Genomic DNA, 15,885 nt, shown 5'->3' with positions numbered 1-15,885 from the left:
GCCCTCCCGTGGAGAAATAGAAGAATGCTGATGAATATAGAGTCATCGGTAAAATCCACACGTGTTCTTTACACGTTGCTGAAGATACTGTATAACTCTATTAAAAATTAATACACGCTCATTATAGAGCAGTTAAAATGCCCGGAATACTACAAGACAGAAAATATCCCTTGTGATCTCACTTTACCATTAGCTCAGGATTCTGAGTTCTGGGGAAGGGAGATCAAAAGATGAGGCTGTAGGACTTCTCTCAGTATAAAGTCAACTTTTCTGCTATTGGAGTGCTAAGCTAGAACTCGGTTTTGATACTTGATTCCTGCTTTGTTTCCCTATCTTCAAGCCTCTACTTTTACAAATACCTAGTAATTGGACCCCTATTCAGGGAGGTTTGCGTCAAGTTCTTTCTTTCCTTTTCTGTTTTCTCTCTTGCTCTAAGTGAAAAATGTTGCAGTGAACATCCTATATGTAATCTTGGTGAAATCACGTAAATATTTCTACAATGTAGTTTCAACCAGGGTCTTGCTCCGTGGCTCCATGCGTGTGTTTACTTTTGAATTTCAGTTATGTATGTATGTAAGTATGTATGTATGTATGTATTTAAATTCATGGGCTACGTTGGGCCTTCATTGCTTCTCAGGGGCTTTCTGTAGTTGCGGAGAGCAGGGGCTATTGCTTATTGCAACGCGCAGGCTTCTTATTGCGGTGGCGTCTGTTGTGGCAGAGTCCTGTCTCTAGGCACATGGGATTCCGTAGCTGTGGCCCACGGGCTCAGTTGCCCTGTGGCATGTGGGATCGTCCTGAACCCGTGTCCCCTGCATTGGCAGGCGGATTCTTAACCACTGCGCCACCAGGGACGTCCCTCTCTGTATATGTTATACATGGGAAATGTTGTATACTTTAAAGGCCGTTAATACCACATTAATGACCAATTGAAATCAGGGAAGCAAGAAACAACGAGTCCACAGGTTGGAACACCACTCAGCCTTTAAAAACCACCCTGTCAGAGAACTTAGGGAAACTGGTAAGGCTCAAGAGACATTTGAGGTGAAATGTAGATTAGGAGACAGTTGTATGGGGAGGGGTGGCACACGTCTCAAACATCTGTAGCTTCCTTTTTCTGTTTGTGTTGCTTTGATAGGTAAGGAGTGTATTTATGTAGAGAGACACACACACTCCACAGATCGAGTGTGGGACATCTCAGGAGCTGAGAAAGGCCTGTAGCTTCCTCTTTTCATCACACAGAGAACCATGAAGGTAAAGGCCAGATAGTCCCTGACGATAGGTGACTTGCCTTTCCTCCTAGATCTCAGTTTCTGCTGATCAGAAAAATAAACAATCTCATGATTAATGTGTACAAGCAGCCTGTCCAATAAACAACTGAGCAGCAGCATTCCATCTCAGACCAAACACCTTGAAATTGTTTTCGCTGTTTCCTGTGCTTATGCTGCCCTCCCGTGGAGAAATAGAAGAATGCTGATGAATATAGAGTCATCGGTAAAATCCACACGTGTTCTTTACACGTTGCTGAAGATACTGTATAACTCTATTAAAAATTAATACACGCTCATTATAGAGCACTTAAAATGCCCGGAATACTACAAGACAGAAAATATCCCTTGTGATCTCACTTTACCATTAGCTCAGGATTCTGAGTTCTGGGGAAGGGAGATCAAAAGATGAGGCTGTAGGACTTCTCTCAGTATAAAGTCAACTTTTCTGCTATTGGAGGGCTACGCTAGAACTCGGTTTTGATACTTGATTCCTGCTTTGTTTCCCTATCTTCAAGCCTCTACTTTTACAAATACCTAGTAATTGGACCCCTATTCAGGGAGGTTTGCGTCAAGTTCTTTCTTTCCTTTTCTGTTTTCTCTCTTGCTCTAAGTGAAAAATGTTGCAGTGAACATCCTATATGTAATCTTGGTGAAATCACGTAAATATTTCTACAATGTAGTTTCAACCAGGGTCTTGCTCAGTGGCTCCATGCGTGTGTTTACTTTTGAATTTCAGTTATGTATGTATGTAAGTATGTATGTATGTATGTATTTAAATTCATGGGCTACGTTGGGCCTTCATTGCTTCTCAGGGGCTTTCTGTAGTTGCGGAGAGCAGGGGCTATTGCTTATTGCAACGCGCAGGCTTCTTATTGCGGTGGCGTCTGTTGTGGCAGAGTCCTGTCTCTAGGCACATGGGATTCCGTAGCTGTGGCCCACGGGCTCAGTTGCCCTGTGGCATGTGGGATCGTCCTGAACCCGTGTCCCCTGCATTGGCAGGCGGATTCTTAACCACTGCGCCACCAGGGACGTCCCTCTCTGTATATGTTATACATGGGAAATGTTGTATACTTTAAAGGCCGTTAATACCACATTAATGACCAATTGAAATCAGGGAAGCAAGAAACAACGAGTCCACAGGTTGGAACACCACTCAGCCTTTAAAAACCACCCTGTCAGAGAACTTAGGGAAACTGGTAAGGCTCAAGAGACATTTGAGGTGAAATGTAGATTAGGAGACAGTTGTATGGGGAGGGGTGGCACACGTCTCAAACATCTGTAGCTTCCTTTTTCTGTTTGTGTTGCTTTGATAGGTAAGGAGTGTATTTATGTAGAGAGACACACACACTCCACAGATCGAGTGTGGGACATCTCAGGAGCTGAGAAAGGCCTGTAGCTTCCTCTTTTCATCACACAGAGAACCATGAAGGTAAAGGCCAGATAGTCCCTGACGATAGGTGACTTGCCTTTCCTCCTAGATCTCAGTTTCTGCTGATCAGAAAAATAAACAATCTCATGATTAATGTGTACAAGCAGCCTGTCCAATAAACAACTGAGCAGCAGCATTCCATCTCAGACCAAACACCTTGAAATTGTTTTCGCTGTTTCCTGTGCTTATGCTGCCCTCCCGTGGAGAAATAGAAGAATGCTGATGAATATAGAGTCATCGGTAAAATCCACACGTGTTCTTTACACGTTGCTGAAGATACTGTATAACTCTATTAAAAATTAATACACGCTCATTATAGAGCAGTTAAAATGCCCGGAATACTACAAGACAGAAAATATCCCTTGTGATCTCACTTTACCATTAGCTCAGGATTCTGAGTTCTGGGGAAGGGAGATCAAAAGATGAGGCTGTAGGACTTCTCTCAGTATAAAGTCAACTTTTCTGCTATTGGAGTGCTAAGCTAGAACTCGGTTTTGATACTTGATTCCTGCTTTGTTTCCCTATCTTCAAGCCTCTACTTTTACAAATACCTAGTAATTGGACCCCTATTCAGGGAGGTTTGCGTCAAGTTCTTTCTTTCCTTTTCTGTTTTCTCTCTTGCTCTAAGTGAAAAATGTTGCAGTGAACATCCTATATGTAATCTTGGTGAAATCACGTAAATATTTCTACAATGTAGTTTCAACCAGGGTCTTGCTCCGTGGCTCCATGCGTGTGTTTACTTTTGAATTTCAGTTATGTATGTATGTAAGTATGTATGTATGTATGTATTTAAATTCATGGGCTACGTTGGGCCTTCATTGCTTCTCAGGGGCTTTCTGTAGTTGCGGAGAGCAGGGGCTATTGCTTATTGCAACGCGCAGGCTTCTTATTGCGGTGGCGTCTGTTGTGGCAGAGTCCTGTCTCTAGGCACATGGGATTCCGTAGCTGTGGCCCACGGGCTCAGTTGCCCTGTGGCATGTGGGATCGTCCTGAACCCGTGTCCCCTGCATTGGCAGGCGGATTCTTAACCACTGCGCCACCAGGGACGTCCCTCTCTGTATATGTTATACATGGGAAATGTTGTATACTTTAAAGGCCGTTAATACCACATTAATGACCAATTGAAATCAGGGAAGCAAGAAACAACGAGTCCACAGGTTGGAACACCACTCAGCCTTTAAAAACCACCCTGTCAGAGAACTTAGGGAAACTGGTAAGGCTCAAGAGACATTTGAGGTGAAATGTAGATTAGGAGACAGTTGTATGGGGAGGGGTGGCACACGTCTCAAACATCTGTAGCTTCCTTTTTCTGTTTGTGTTGCTTTGATAGGTAAGGAGTGTATTTATGTAGAGAGACACACACACTCCACAGATCGAGTGTGGGACATCTCAGGAGCTGAGAAAGGCCTGTAGCTTCCTCTTTTCATCACACAGAGAACCATGAAGGTAAAGGCCAGATAGTCCCTGACGATAGGTGACTTGCCTTTCCTCCTAGATCTCAGTTTCTGCTGATCAGAAAAATAAACAATCTCATGATTAATGTGTACAAGCAGCCTGTCCAATAAACAACTGAGCAGCAGCATTCCATCTCAGACCAAACACCTTGAAATTGTTTTCGCTGTTTCCTGTGCTTATGCTGCCCTCCCGTGGAGAAATAGAAGAATGCTGATGAATATAGAGTCATCGGTAAAATCCACACGTGTTCTTTACACGTTGCTGAAGATACTGTATAACTCTATTAAAAATTAATACACGCTCATTATAGAGCAGTTAAAATGCCCGGAATACTACAAGACAGAAAATATCCCTTGTGATCTCACTTTACCATTAGCTCAGGATTCTGAGTTCTGGGGAAGGGAGATCAAAAGATGAGGCTGTAGGACTTCTCTCAGTATAAAGTCAACTTTTCTGCTATTGGAGTGCTAAGCTAGAACTCGGTTTTGATACTTGATTCCTGCTTTGTTTCCCTATCTTCAAGCCTCTACTTTTACAAATACCTAGTAATTGGACCCCTATTCAGGGAGGTTTGCGTCAAGTTCTTTCTTTCCTTTTCTGTTTTCTCTCTTGCTCTAAGTGAAAAATGTTGCAGTGAACATCCTATATGTAATCTTGGTGAAATCACGTAAATATTTCTACAATGTAGTTTCAACCAGGGTCTTGCTCCGTGGCTCCATGCGTGTGTTTACTTTTGAATTTCAGTTATGTATGTATGTAAGTATGTATGTATGTATGTATTTAAATTCATGGGCTACGTTGGGCCTTCATTGCTTCTCAGGGGCTTTCTGTAGTTGCGGAGAGCAGGGGCTATTGCTTATTGCAACGCGCAGGCTTCTTATTGCGGTGGCGTCTGTTGTGGCAGAGTCCTGTCTCTAGGCACATGGGATTCCGTAGCTGTGGCCCACGGGCTCAGTTGCCCTGTGGCATGTGGGATCGTCCTGAACCCGTGTCCCCTGCATTGGCAGGCGGATTCTTAACCACTGCGCCACCAGGGACGTCCCTCTCTGTATATGTTATACATGGGAAATGTTGTATACTTTAAAGGCCGTTAATACCACATTAATGACCAATTGAAATCAGGGAAGCAAGAAACAACGAGTCCACAGGTTGGAACACCACTCAGCCTTTAAAAACCACCCTGTCAGAGAACTTAGGGAAACTGGTAAGGCTCAAGAGACATTTGAGGTGAAATGTAGATTAGGAGACAGTTGTATGGGGAGGGGTGGCACACGTCTCAAACATCTGTAGCTTCCTTTTTCTGTTTGTGTTGCTTTGATAGGTAAGGAGTGTATTTATGTAGAGAGACACACACACTCCACAGATCGAGTGTGGGACATCTCAGGAGCTGAGAAAGGCCTGTAGCTTCCTCTTTTCATCACACAGAGAACCATGAAGGTAAAGGCCAGATAGTCCCTGACGATAGGTGACTTGCCTTTCCTCCTAGATCTCAGTTTCTGCTGATCAGAAAAATAAACAATCTCATGATTAATGTGTACAAGCAGCCTGTCCAATAAACAACTGAGCAGCAGCATTCCATCTCAGACCAAACACCTTGAAATTGTTTTCGCTGTTTCCTGTGCTTATGCTGCCCTCCCGTGGAGAAATAGAAGAATGCTGATGAATATAGAGTCATCGGTAAAATCCACACGTGTTCTTTACACGTTGCTGAAGATACTGTATAACTCTATTAAAAATTAATACACGCTCATTATAGAGCACTTAAAATGCCCGGAATACTACAAGACAGAAAATATCCCTTGTGATCTCACTTTACCATTAGCTCAGGATTCTGAGTTCTGGGGAAGGGAGATCAAAAGATGAGGCTGTAGGACTTCTCTCAGTATAAAGTCAACTTTTCTGCTATTGGAGGGCTACGCTAGAACTCGGTTTTGATACTTGATTCCTGCTTTGTTTCCCTATCTTCAAGCCTCTACTTTTACAAATACCTAGTAATTGGACCCCTATTCAGGGAGGTTTGCGTCAAGTTCTTTCTTTCCTTTTCTGTTTTCTCTCTTGCTCTAAGTGAAAAATGTTGCAGTGAACATCCTATATGTAATCTTGGTGAAATCACGTAAATATTTCTACAATGTAGTTTCAACCAGGGTCTTGCTCAGTGGCTCCATGCGTGTGTTTACTTTTGAATTTCAGTTATGTATGTATGTAAGTATGTATGTATGTATGTATTTAAATTCATGGGCTACGTTGGGCCTTCATTGCTTCTCAGGGGCTTTCTGTAGTTGCGGAGAGCAGGGGCTATTGCTTATTGCAACGCGCAGGCTTCTTATTGCGGTGGCGTCTGTTGTGGCAGAGTCCTGTCTCTAGGCACATGGGATTCCGTAGCTGTGGCCCACGGGCTCAGTTGCCCTGTGGCATGTGGGATCGTCCTGAACCCGTGTCCCCTGCATTGGCAGGCGGATTCTTAACCACTGCGCCACCAGGGACGTCCCTCTCTGTATATGTTATACATGGGAAATGTTGTATACTTTAAAGGCCGTTAATACCACATTAATGACCAATTGAAATCAGGGAAGCAAGAAACAACGAGTCCACAGGTTGGAACACCACTCAGCCTTTAAAAACCACCCTGTCAGAGAACTTAGGGAAACTGGTAAGGCTCAAGAGACATTTGAGGTGAAATGTAGATTAGGAGACAGTTGTATGGGGAGGGGTGGCACACGTCTCAAACATCTGTAGCTTCCTTTTTCTGTTTGTGTTGCTTTGATAGGTAAGGAGTGTATTTATGTAGAGAGACACACACACTCCACAGATCGAGTGTGGGACATCTCAGGAGCTGAGAAAGGCCTGTAGCTTCCTCTTTTCATCACACAGAGAACCATGAAGGTAAAGGCCAGATAGTCCCTGACGATAGGTGACTTGCCTTTCCTCCTAGATCTCAGTTTCTGCTGATCAGAAAAATAAACAATCTCATGATTAATGTGTACAAGCAGCCTGTCCAATAAACAACTGAGCAGCAGCATTCCATCTCAGACCAAACACCTTGAAATTGTTTTCGCTGTTTCCTGTGCTTATGCTGCCCTCCCGTGGAGAAATAGAAGAATGCTGATGAATATAGAGTCATCGGTAAAATCCACACGTGTTCTTTACACGTTGCTGAAGATACTGTATAACTCTATTAAAAATTAATACACGCTCATTATAGAGCAGTTAAAATGCCCGGAATACTACAAGACAGAAAATATCCCTTGTGATCTCACTTTACCATTAGCTCAGGATTCTGAGTTCTGGGGAAGGGAGATCAAAAGATGAGGCTGTAGGACTTCTCTCAGTATAAAGTCAACTTTTCTGCTATTGGAGTGCTAAGCTAGAACTCGGTTTTGATACTTGATTCCTGCTTTGTTTCCCTATCTTCAAGCCTCTACTTTTACAAATACCTAGTAATTGGACCCCTATTCAGGGAGGTTTGCGTCAAGTTCTTTCTTTCCTTTTCTGTTTTCTCTCTTGCTCTAAGTGAAAAATGTTGCAGTGAACATCCTATATGTAATCTTGGTGAAATCACGTAAATATTTCTACAATGTAGTTTCAACCAGGGTCTTGCTCCGTGGCTCCATGCGTGTGTTTACTTTTGAATTTCAGTTATGTATGTATGTAAGTATGTATGTATGTATGTATTTAAATTCATGGGCTACGTTGGGCCTTCATTGCTTCTCAGGGGCTTTCTGTAGTTGCGGAGAGCAGGGGCTATTGCTTATTGCAACGCGCAGGCTTCTTATTGCGGTGGCGTCTGTTGTGGCAGAGTCCTGTCTCTAGGCACATGGGATTCCGTAGCTGTGGCCCACGGGCTCAGTTGCCCTGTGGCATGTGGGATCGTCCTGAACCCGTGTCCCCTGCATTGGCAGGCGGATTCTTAACCACTGCGCCACCAGGGACGTCCCTCTCTGTATATGTTATACATGGGAAATGTTGTATACTTTAAAGGCCGTTAATACCACATTAATGACCAATTGAAATCAGGGAAGCAAGAAACAACGAGTCCACAGGTTGGAACACCACTCAGCCTTTAAAAACCACCCTGTCAGAGAACTTAGGGAAACTGGTAAGGCTCAAGAGACATTTGAGGTGAAATGTAGATTAGGAGACAGTTGTATGGGGAGGGGTGGCACACGTCTCAAACATCTGTAGCTTCCTTTTTCTGTTTGTGTTGCTTTGATAGGTAAGGAGTGTATTTATGTAGAGAGACACACACACTCCACAGATCGAGTGTGGGACATCTCAGGAGCTGAGAAAGGCCTGTAGCTTCCTCTTTTCATCACACAGAGAACCATGAAGGTAAAGGCCAGATAGTCCCTGACGATAGGTGACTTGCCTTTCCTCCTAGATCTCAGTTTCTGCTGATCAGAAAAATAAACAATCTCATGATTAATGTGTACAAGCAGCCTGTCCAATAAACAACTGAGCAGCAGCATTCCATCTCAGACCAAACACCTTGAAATTGTTTTCGCTGTTTCCTGTGCTTATGCTGCCCTCCCGTGGAGAAATAGAAGAATGCTGATGAATATAGAGTCATCGGTAAAATCCACACGTGTTCTTTACACGTTGCTGAAGATACTGTATAACTCTATTAAAAATTAATACACGCTCATTATAGAGCAGTTAAAATGCCCGGAATACTACAAGACAGAAAATATCCCTTGTGATCTCACTTTACCATTAGCTCAGGATTCTGAGTTCTGGGGAAGGGAGATCAAAAGATGAGGCTGTAGGACTTCTCTCAGTATAAAGTCAACTTTTCTGCTATTGGAGTGCTAAGCTAGAACTCGGTTTTGATACTTGATTCCTGCTTTGTTTCCCTATCTTCAAGCCTCTACTTTTACAAATACCTAGTAATTGGACCCCTATTCAGGGAGGTTTGCGTCAAGTTCTTTCTTTCCTTTTCTGTTTTCTCTCTTGCTCTAAGTGAAAAATGTTGCAGTGAACATCCTATATGTAATCTTGGTGAAATCACGTAAATATTTCTACAATGTAGTTTCAACCAGGGTCTTGCTCCGTGGCTCCATGCGTGTGTTTACTTTTGAATTTCAGTTATGTATGTATGTAAGTATGTATGTATGTATGTATTTAAATTCATGGGCTACGTTGGGCCTTCATTGCTTCTCAGGGGCTTTCTGTAGTTGCGGAGAGCAGGGGCTATTGCTTATTGCAACGCGCAGGCTTCTTATTGCGGTGGCGTCTGTTGTGGCAGAGTCCTGTCTCTAGGCACATGGGATTCCGTAGCTGTGGCCCACGGGCTCAGTTGCCCTGTGGCATGTGGGATCGTCCTGAACCCGTGTCCCCTGCATTGGCAGGCGGATTCTTAACCACTGCGCCACCAGGGACGTCCCTCTCTGTATATGTTATACATGGGAAATGTTGTATACTTTAAAGGCCGTTAATACCACATTAATGACCAATTGAAATCAGGGAAGCAAGAAACAACGAGTCCACAGGTTGGAACACCACTCAGCCTTTAAAAACCACCCTGTCAGAGAACTTAGGGAAACTGGTAAGGCTCAAGAGACATTTGAGGTGAAATGTAGATTAGGAGACAGTTGTATGGGGAGGGGTGGCACACGTCTCAAACATCTGTAGCTTCCTTTTTCTGTTTGTGTTGCTTTGATAGGTAAGGAGTGTATTTATGTAGAGAGACACACACACTCCACAGATCGAGTGTGGGACATCTCAGGAGCTGAGAAAGGCCTGTAGCTTCCTCTTTTCATCACACAGAGAACCATGAAGGTAAAGGCCAGATAGTCCCTGACGATAGGTGACTTGCCTTTCCTCCTAGATCTCAGTTTCTGCTGATCAGAAAAATAAACAATCTCATGATTAATGTGTACAAGCAGCCTGTCCAATAAACAACTGAGCAGCAGCATTCCATCTCAGACCAAACACCTTGAAATTGTTTTCGCTGTTTCCTGTGCTTATGCTGCCCTCCCGTGGAGAAATAGAAGAATGCTGATGAATATAGAGTCATCGGTAAAATCCACACGTGTTCTTTACACGTTGCTGAAGATACTGCATAACTCTATTAAAAATTAATACACGCTCATTATAGAGCACTTAAAATGCCCGGAATACTACAAGACAGAAAATATCCCTTGTGATCTCACTTTACCATTAGCTCAGGATTCTGAGTTCTGGGGAAGGGAGATCAAAAGATGAGGCTGTAGGACTTCTCTCAGTATAAAGTCAACTTTTCTGCTATTGGAGGGCTACGCTAGAACTCGGTTTTGATACTTGATTCCTGCTTTGTTTCCCTATCTTCAAGCCTCTACTTTTACAAATACCTAGTAATTGGACCCCTATTCAGGGAGGTTTGCGTCAAGTTCTTTCTTTCCTTTTCTGTTTTCTCTCTTGCTCTAAGTGAAAAATGTTGCAGTGAACATCCTATATGTAATCTTGGTGAAATCACGTAAATATTTCTACAATGTAGTTTCAACCAGGGTCTTGCTCCGTGGCTCCATGCGTGTGTTTACTTTTGAATTTCAGTTATGTATGTATGTAAGTATGTATGTATGTATGTATTTAAATTCATGGGCTACGTTGGGCCTTCATTGCTTCTCAGGGGCTTTCTGTAGTTGCGGAGAGCAGGGGCTATTGCTTATTGCAACGCGCAGGCTTCTTATTGCGGTGGCGTCTGTTGTGGCAGAGTCCTGTCTCTAGGCACATGGGATTCCGTAGCTGTGGCCCACGGGCTCAGTTGCCCTGTGGCATGTGGGATCGTCCTGAACCCGTGTCCCCTGCATTGGCAGGCGGATTCTTAACCACTGCGCCACCAGGGACGTCCCTCTCTGTATATGTTATACATGGGAAATGTTGTATACTTTAAAGGCCGTTAATACCACATTAATGACCAATTGAAATCAGGGAAGCAAGAAACAACGAGTCCACAGGTTGGAACACCACTCAGCCTTTAAAAACCACCCTGTCAGAGAACTTAGGGAAACTGGTAAGGCTCAAGAGACATTTGAGGTGAAATGTAGATTAGGAGACAGTTGTATGGGGAGGGGTGGCACACGTCTCAAACATCTGTAGCTTCCTTTTTCTGTTTGTGTTGCTTTGATAGGTAAGGAGTGTATTTATGTAGAGAGACACACACACTCCACAGATCGAGTGTGGGACATCTCAGGAGCTGAGAAAGGCCTGTAGCTTCCTCTTTTCATCACACAGAGAACCATGAAGGTAAAGGCCAGATAGTCCCTGACGATAGGTGACTTGCCTTTCCTCCTAGATCTCAGTTTCTGCTGATCAGAAAAATAAACAATCTCATGATTAATGTGTACAAGCAGCCTGTCCAATAAACAACTGAGCAGCAGCATTCCATCTCAGACCAAACACCTTGAAATTGTTTTCGCTGTTTCCTGTGCTTATGCTGCCCTCCCGTGGAGAAATAGAAGAATGCTGATGAATATAGAGTCATCGGTAAAATCCACACGTGTTCTTTACACGTTGCTGAAGATACTGTATAACTCTATTAAAAATTAATACACGCTCATTATAGAGCAGTTAAAATGCCCGGAATACTACAAGACAGAAAATATCCCTTGTGATCTCACTTTACCATTAGCTCAGGATTCTGAGTTCTGGGGAAGGGAGATCAAAAGATGAGGCTGTAGGACTTCTCTCAGTATAAAGTCAACTTTTCTGCTATTGGAGTGCTAAGCTAGAACTCGGTTTTGATACTTGATTCCTGCTTTGTTTCCCTATCTTCAAGCCTCTACTTTTACAAATACCTAGTAATTGGACCCCTATTCAGGGAGGTTTGCGTCAAGTTCTTTCTTTCCTTTTCTGTTTTCTCTCTTGCTCTAAGTGAAAAATGTTGCAGTGAACATCCTATATGTAATCTTGGTGAAATCACGTAAATATTTCTACAATGTAGTTTCAACCAGGGTCTTGCTCCGTGGCTCCATGCGTGTGTTTACTTTTGAATTTCAGTTATGTATGTATGTAAGTATGTATGTATGTATGTATTTAAATTCATGGGCTACGTTGGGCCTTCATTGCTTCTCAGGGGCTTTCTGTAGTTGCGGAGAGCAGGGGCTATTGCTTATTGCAACGCGCAGGCTTCTTATTGCGGTGGCGTCTGTTGTGGCAGAGTCCTGTCTCTAGGCACATGGGATTCCGTAGCTGTGGCCCACGGGCTCAGTTGCCCTGTGGCATGTGGGATCGTCCTGAACCCGTGTCCCCTGCATTGGCAGGCGGATTCTTAACCACTGCGCCACCAGGGACGTCCCTCTCTGTATATGTTATACATGGGAAATGTTGTATACTTTAAAGGCCGTTAATACCACATTAATGACCAATTGAAATCAGGGAAGCAAGAAACAACGAGTCCACAGGTTGGAACACCACTCAGCCTTTAAAAACCACCCTGTCAGAGAACTTAGGGAAACTGGTAAGGCTCAAGAGACATTTGAGGTGAAATGTAGATTAGGAGACAGTTGTATGGGGAGGGGTGGCACACGTCTCAAACATCTGTAGCTTCCTTTTTCTGTTTGTGTTGCTTTGATAGGTAAGGAGTGTATTTATGTAGAGAGACACACACACTCCACAGATCGAGTGTGGGACATCTCAGGAGCTGAGAAAGGCCTGTAGCTTCCTCTTTTCATCACACAGAGAACCATGAAGGTAAAGGCCAGATAGTCCCTGACGATAGGTGACTTGCCTTTCCTCCTAGATCTCAGTTTCTGCTGATCAGAAAAATAAACAATCTCATGATTAATGTGTACAAGCAGCCTGTCCAATAAACAACTGAGCAGCAGCATTCCATCTCAGACCAAACACCTTGAAATTGTTTTCGCTGTTTCCTGTGCTTATGCTGCCCTCCCGTGGAGAAATAGAAGAATGCTGATGAATATAGAGTCATCGGTAAAATCCACACGTGTTCTTTACACGTTGCTGAAGATACTGTATAACTCTATTAAAAATTAATACACGCTCATTATAGAGCACTTAAAATGCCCGGAATACTACAAGACAGAAAATATCCCTTGTGATCTCACTTTACCATTAGCTCAGGATTCTGAGTTCTGGGGAAGGGAGATCAAAAGATGAGGCTGTAGGACTTCTCTCAGTATAAAGTCAACTTTTCTGCTATTGGAGGGCTACGCTAGAACTCGGTTTTGATACTTGATTCCTGCTTTGTTTCCCTATCTTCAAGCCTCTACTTTTACAAATACCTAGTAATTGGACCCCTATTCAGGGAGGTTTGCGTCAAGTTCTTTCTTTCCTTTTCTGTTTTCTCTCTTGCTCTAAGTGAAAAATGTTGCAGTGAACATCCTATATGTAATCTTGGTGAAATCACGTAAATATTTCTACAATGTAGTTTCAACCAGGGTCTTGCTCAGTGGCTCCATGCGTGTGTTTACTTTTGAATTTCAGTTATGTATGTATGTAAGTATGTATGTATGTATGTATTTAAATTCATGGGCTACGTTGGGCCTTCATTGCTTCTCAGGGGCTTTCTGTAGTTGCGGAGAGCAGGGGCTATTGCTTATTGCAACGCGCAGGCTTCTTATTGCGGTGGCGTCTGTTGTGGCAGAGTCCTGTCTCTAGGCACATGGGATTCCGTAGCTGTGGCCCACGGGCTCAGTTGCCCTGTGGCATGTGGGATCGTCCTGAACCCGTGTCCCCTGCATTGGCAGGCGGATTCTTAACCACTGCGCCACCAGGGACGTCCCTCTCTGTATATGTTATACATGGGAAATGTTGTATACTTTAAAGGCCGTTAATACCACATTAATGACCAATTGAAATCAGGGAAGCAAGAAACAACGAGTCCACAGGTTGGAACACCACTCAGCCTTTAAAAACCACCCTGTCAGAGAACTTAGGGAAACTGGTAAGGCTCAAGAGACATTTGAGGTGAAATGTAGATTAGGAGACAGTTGTATGGGGAGGGGTGGCACACGTCTCAAACATCTGTAGCTTCCTTTTTCTGTTTGTGTTGCTTTGATAGGTAAGGAGTGTATTTATGTAGAGAGACACACACACTCCACAGATCGAGTGTGGGACATCTCAGGAGCTGAGAAAGGCCTGTAGCTTCCTCTTTTCATCACACAGAGAACCATGAAGGTAAAGGCCAGATAGTCCCTGACGATAGGTGACTTGCCTTTCCTCCTAGATCTCAGTTTCTGCTGATCAGAAAAATAAACAATCTCATGATTAATGTGTACAAGCAGCCTGTCCAATAAACAACTGAGCAGCAGCATTCCATCTCAGACCAAACACCTTGAAATTGTTTTCGCTGTTTCCTGTGCTTATGCTGCCCTCCCGTGGAGAAATAGAAGAATGCTGATGAATATAGAGTCATCGGTAAAATCCACACGTGTTCTTTACACGTTGCTGAAGATACTGTATAACTCTATTAAAAATTAATACACGCTCATTATAGAGCAGTTAAAATGCCCGGAATACTACAAGACAGAAAATATCCCTTGTGATCTCACTTTACCATTAGCTCAGGATTCTGAGTTCTGGGGAAGGGAGATCAAAAGATGAGGCTGTAGGACTTCTCTCAGTATAAAGTCAACTTTTCTGCTATTGGAGTGCTAAGCTAGAACTCGGTTTTGATACTTGATTCCTGCTTTGTTTCCCTATCTTCAAGCCTCTACTTTTACAAATACCTAGTAATTGGACCCCTATTCAGGGAGGTTTGCGTCAAGTTCTTTCTTTCCTTTTCTGTTTTCTCTCTTGCTCTAAGTGAAAAATGTTGCAGTGAACATCCTATATGTAATCTTGGTGAAATCACGTAAATATTTCTACAATGTAGTTTCAACCAGGGTCTTGCTCCGTGGCTCCATGCGTGTGTTTACTTTTGAATTTCAGTTATGTATGTATGTAAGTATGTATGTATGTATGTATTTAAATTCATGGGCTACGTTGGGCCTTCATTGCTTCTCAGGGGCTTTCTGTAGTTGCGGAGAGCAGGGGCTATTGCTTATTGCAACGCGCAGGCTTCTTATTGCGGTGGCGTCTGTTGTGGCAGAGTCCTGTCTCTAGGCACATGGGATTCCGTAGCTGTGGCCCACGGGCTCAGTTGCCCTGTGGCATGTGGGATCGTCCTGAACCCGTGTCCCCTGCATTGGCAGGCGGATTCTTAACCACTGCGCCACCAGGGACGTCCCTCTCTGTATATGTTATACATGGGAAATGTTGTATACTTTAAAGGCCGTTAATACCACATTAATGACCAATTGAAATCAGGGAAGCAAGAAACAACGAGTCCACAGGTTGGAACACCACTCAGCCTTTAAAAACCACCCTGTCAGAGAACTTAGGGAAACTGGTAAGGCTCAAGAGACATTTGAGGTGAAATGTAGATTAGGAGACAGTTGTATGGGGAGGGGTGGCACACGTCTCAAACATCTGTAGCTTCCTTTTTCTGTTTGTGTTGCTTTGATAGGTAAGGAGTGTATTTATGTAGAGAGACACACACACTCCACAGATCGAGTGTGGGACATCTCAGGAGCTGAGAAAGGCCTGTAGCTTCCTCTTTTCATCACACAGAGAACCATGAAGGTAAAGGCCAGATAGTCCCTGACGATAGGTGACTTGCCTTTCCTCCTAGATCTCAGTTTCTGCTGATCAGAAAAATAAACAATCTCATGATTAATGTGTACAAGCAGCCTGTCCAATAAACAACTGAGCAGCAGCATTCCATCTCAGACCAAACACCTTGAAATTGTTTTC

This window comes from Hippopotamus amphibius, chromosome X (genome assembly GCF_030028045.1).
Source record: "Hippopotamus amphibius kiboko isolate mHipAmp2 chromosome X, mHipAmp2.hap2, whole genome shotgun sequence".
NCBI lineage: Eukaryota > Metazoa > Chordata > Mammalia > Artiodactyla > Hippopotamidae > Hippopotamus > Hippopotamus amphibius.
This window is presented reverse-complemented; position numbering follows the sequence as displayed.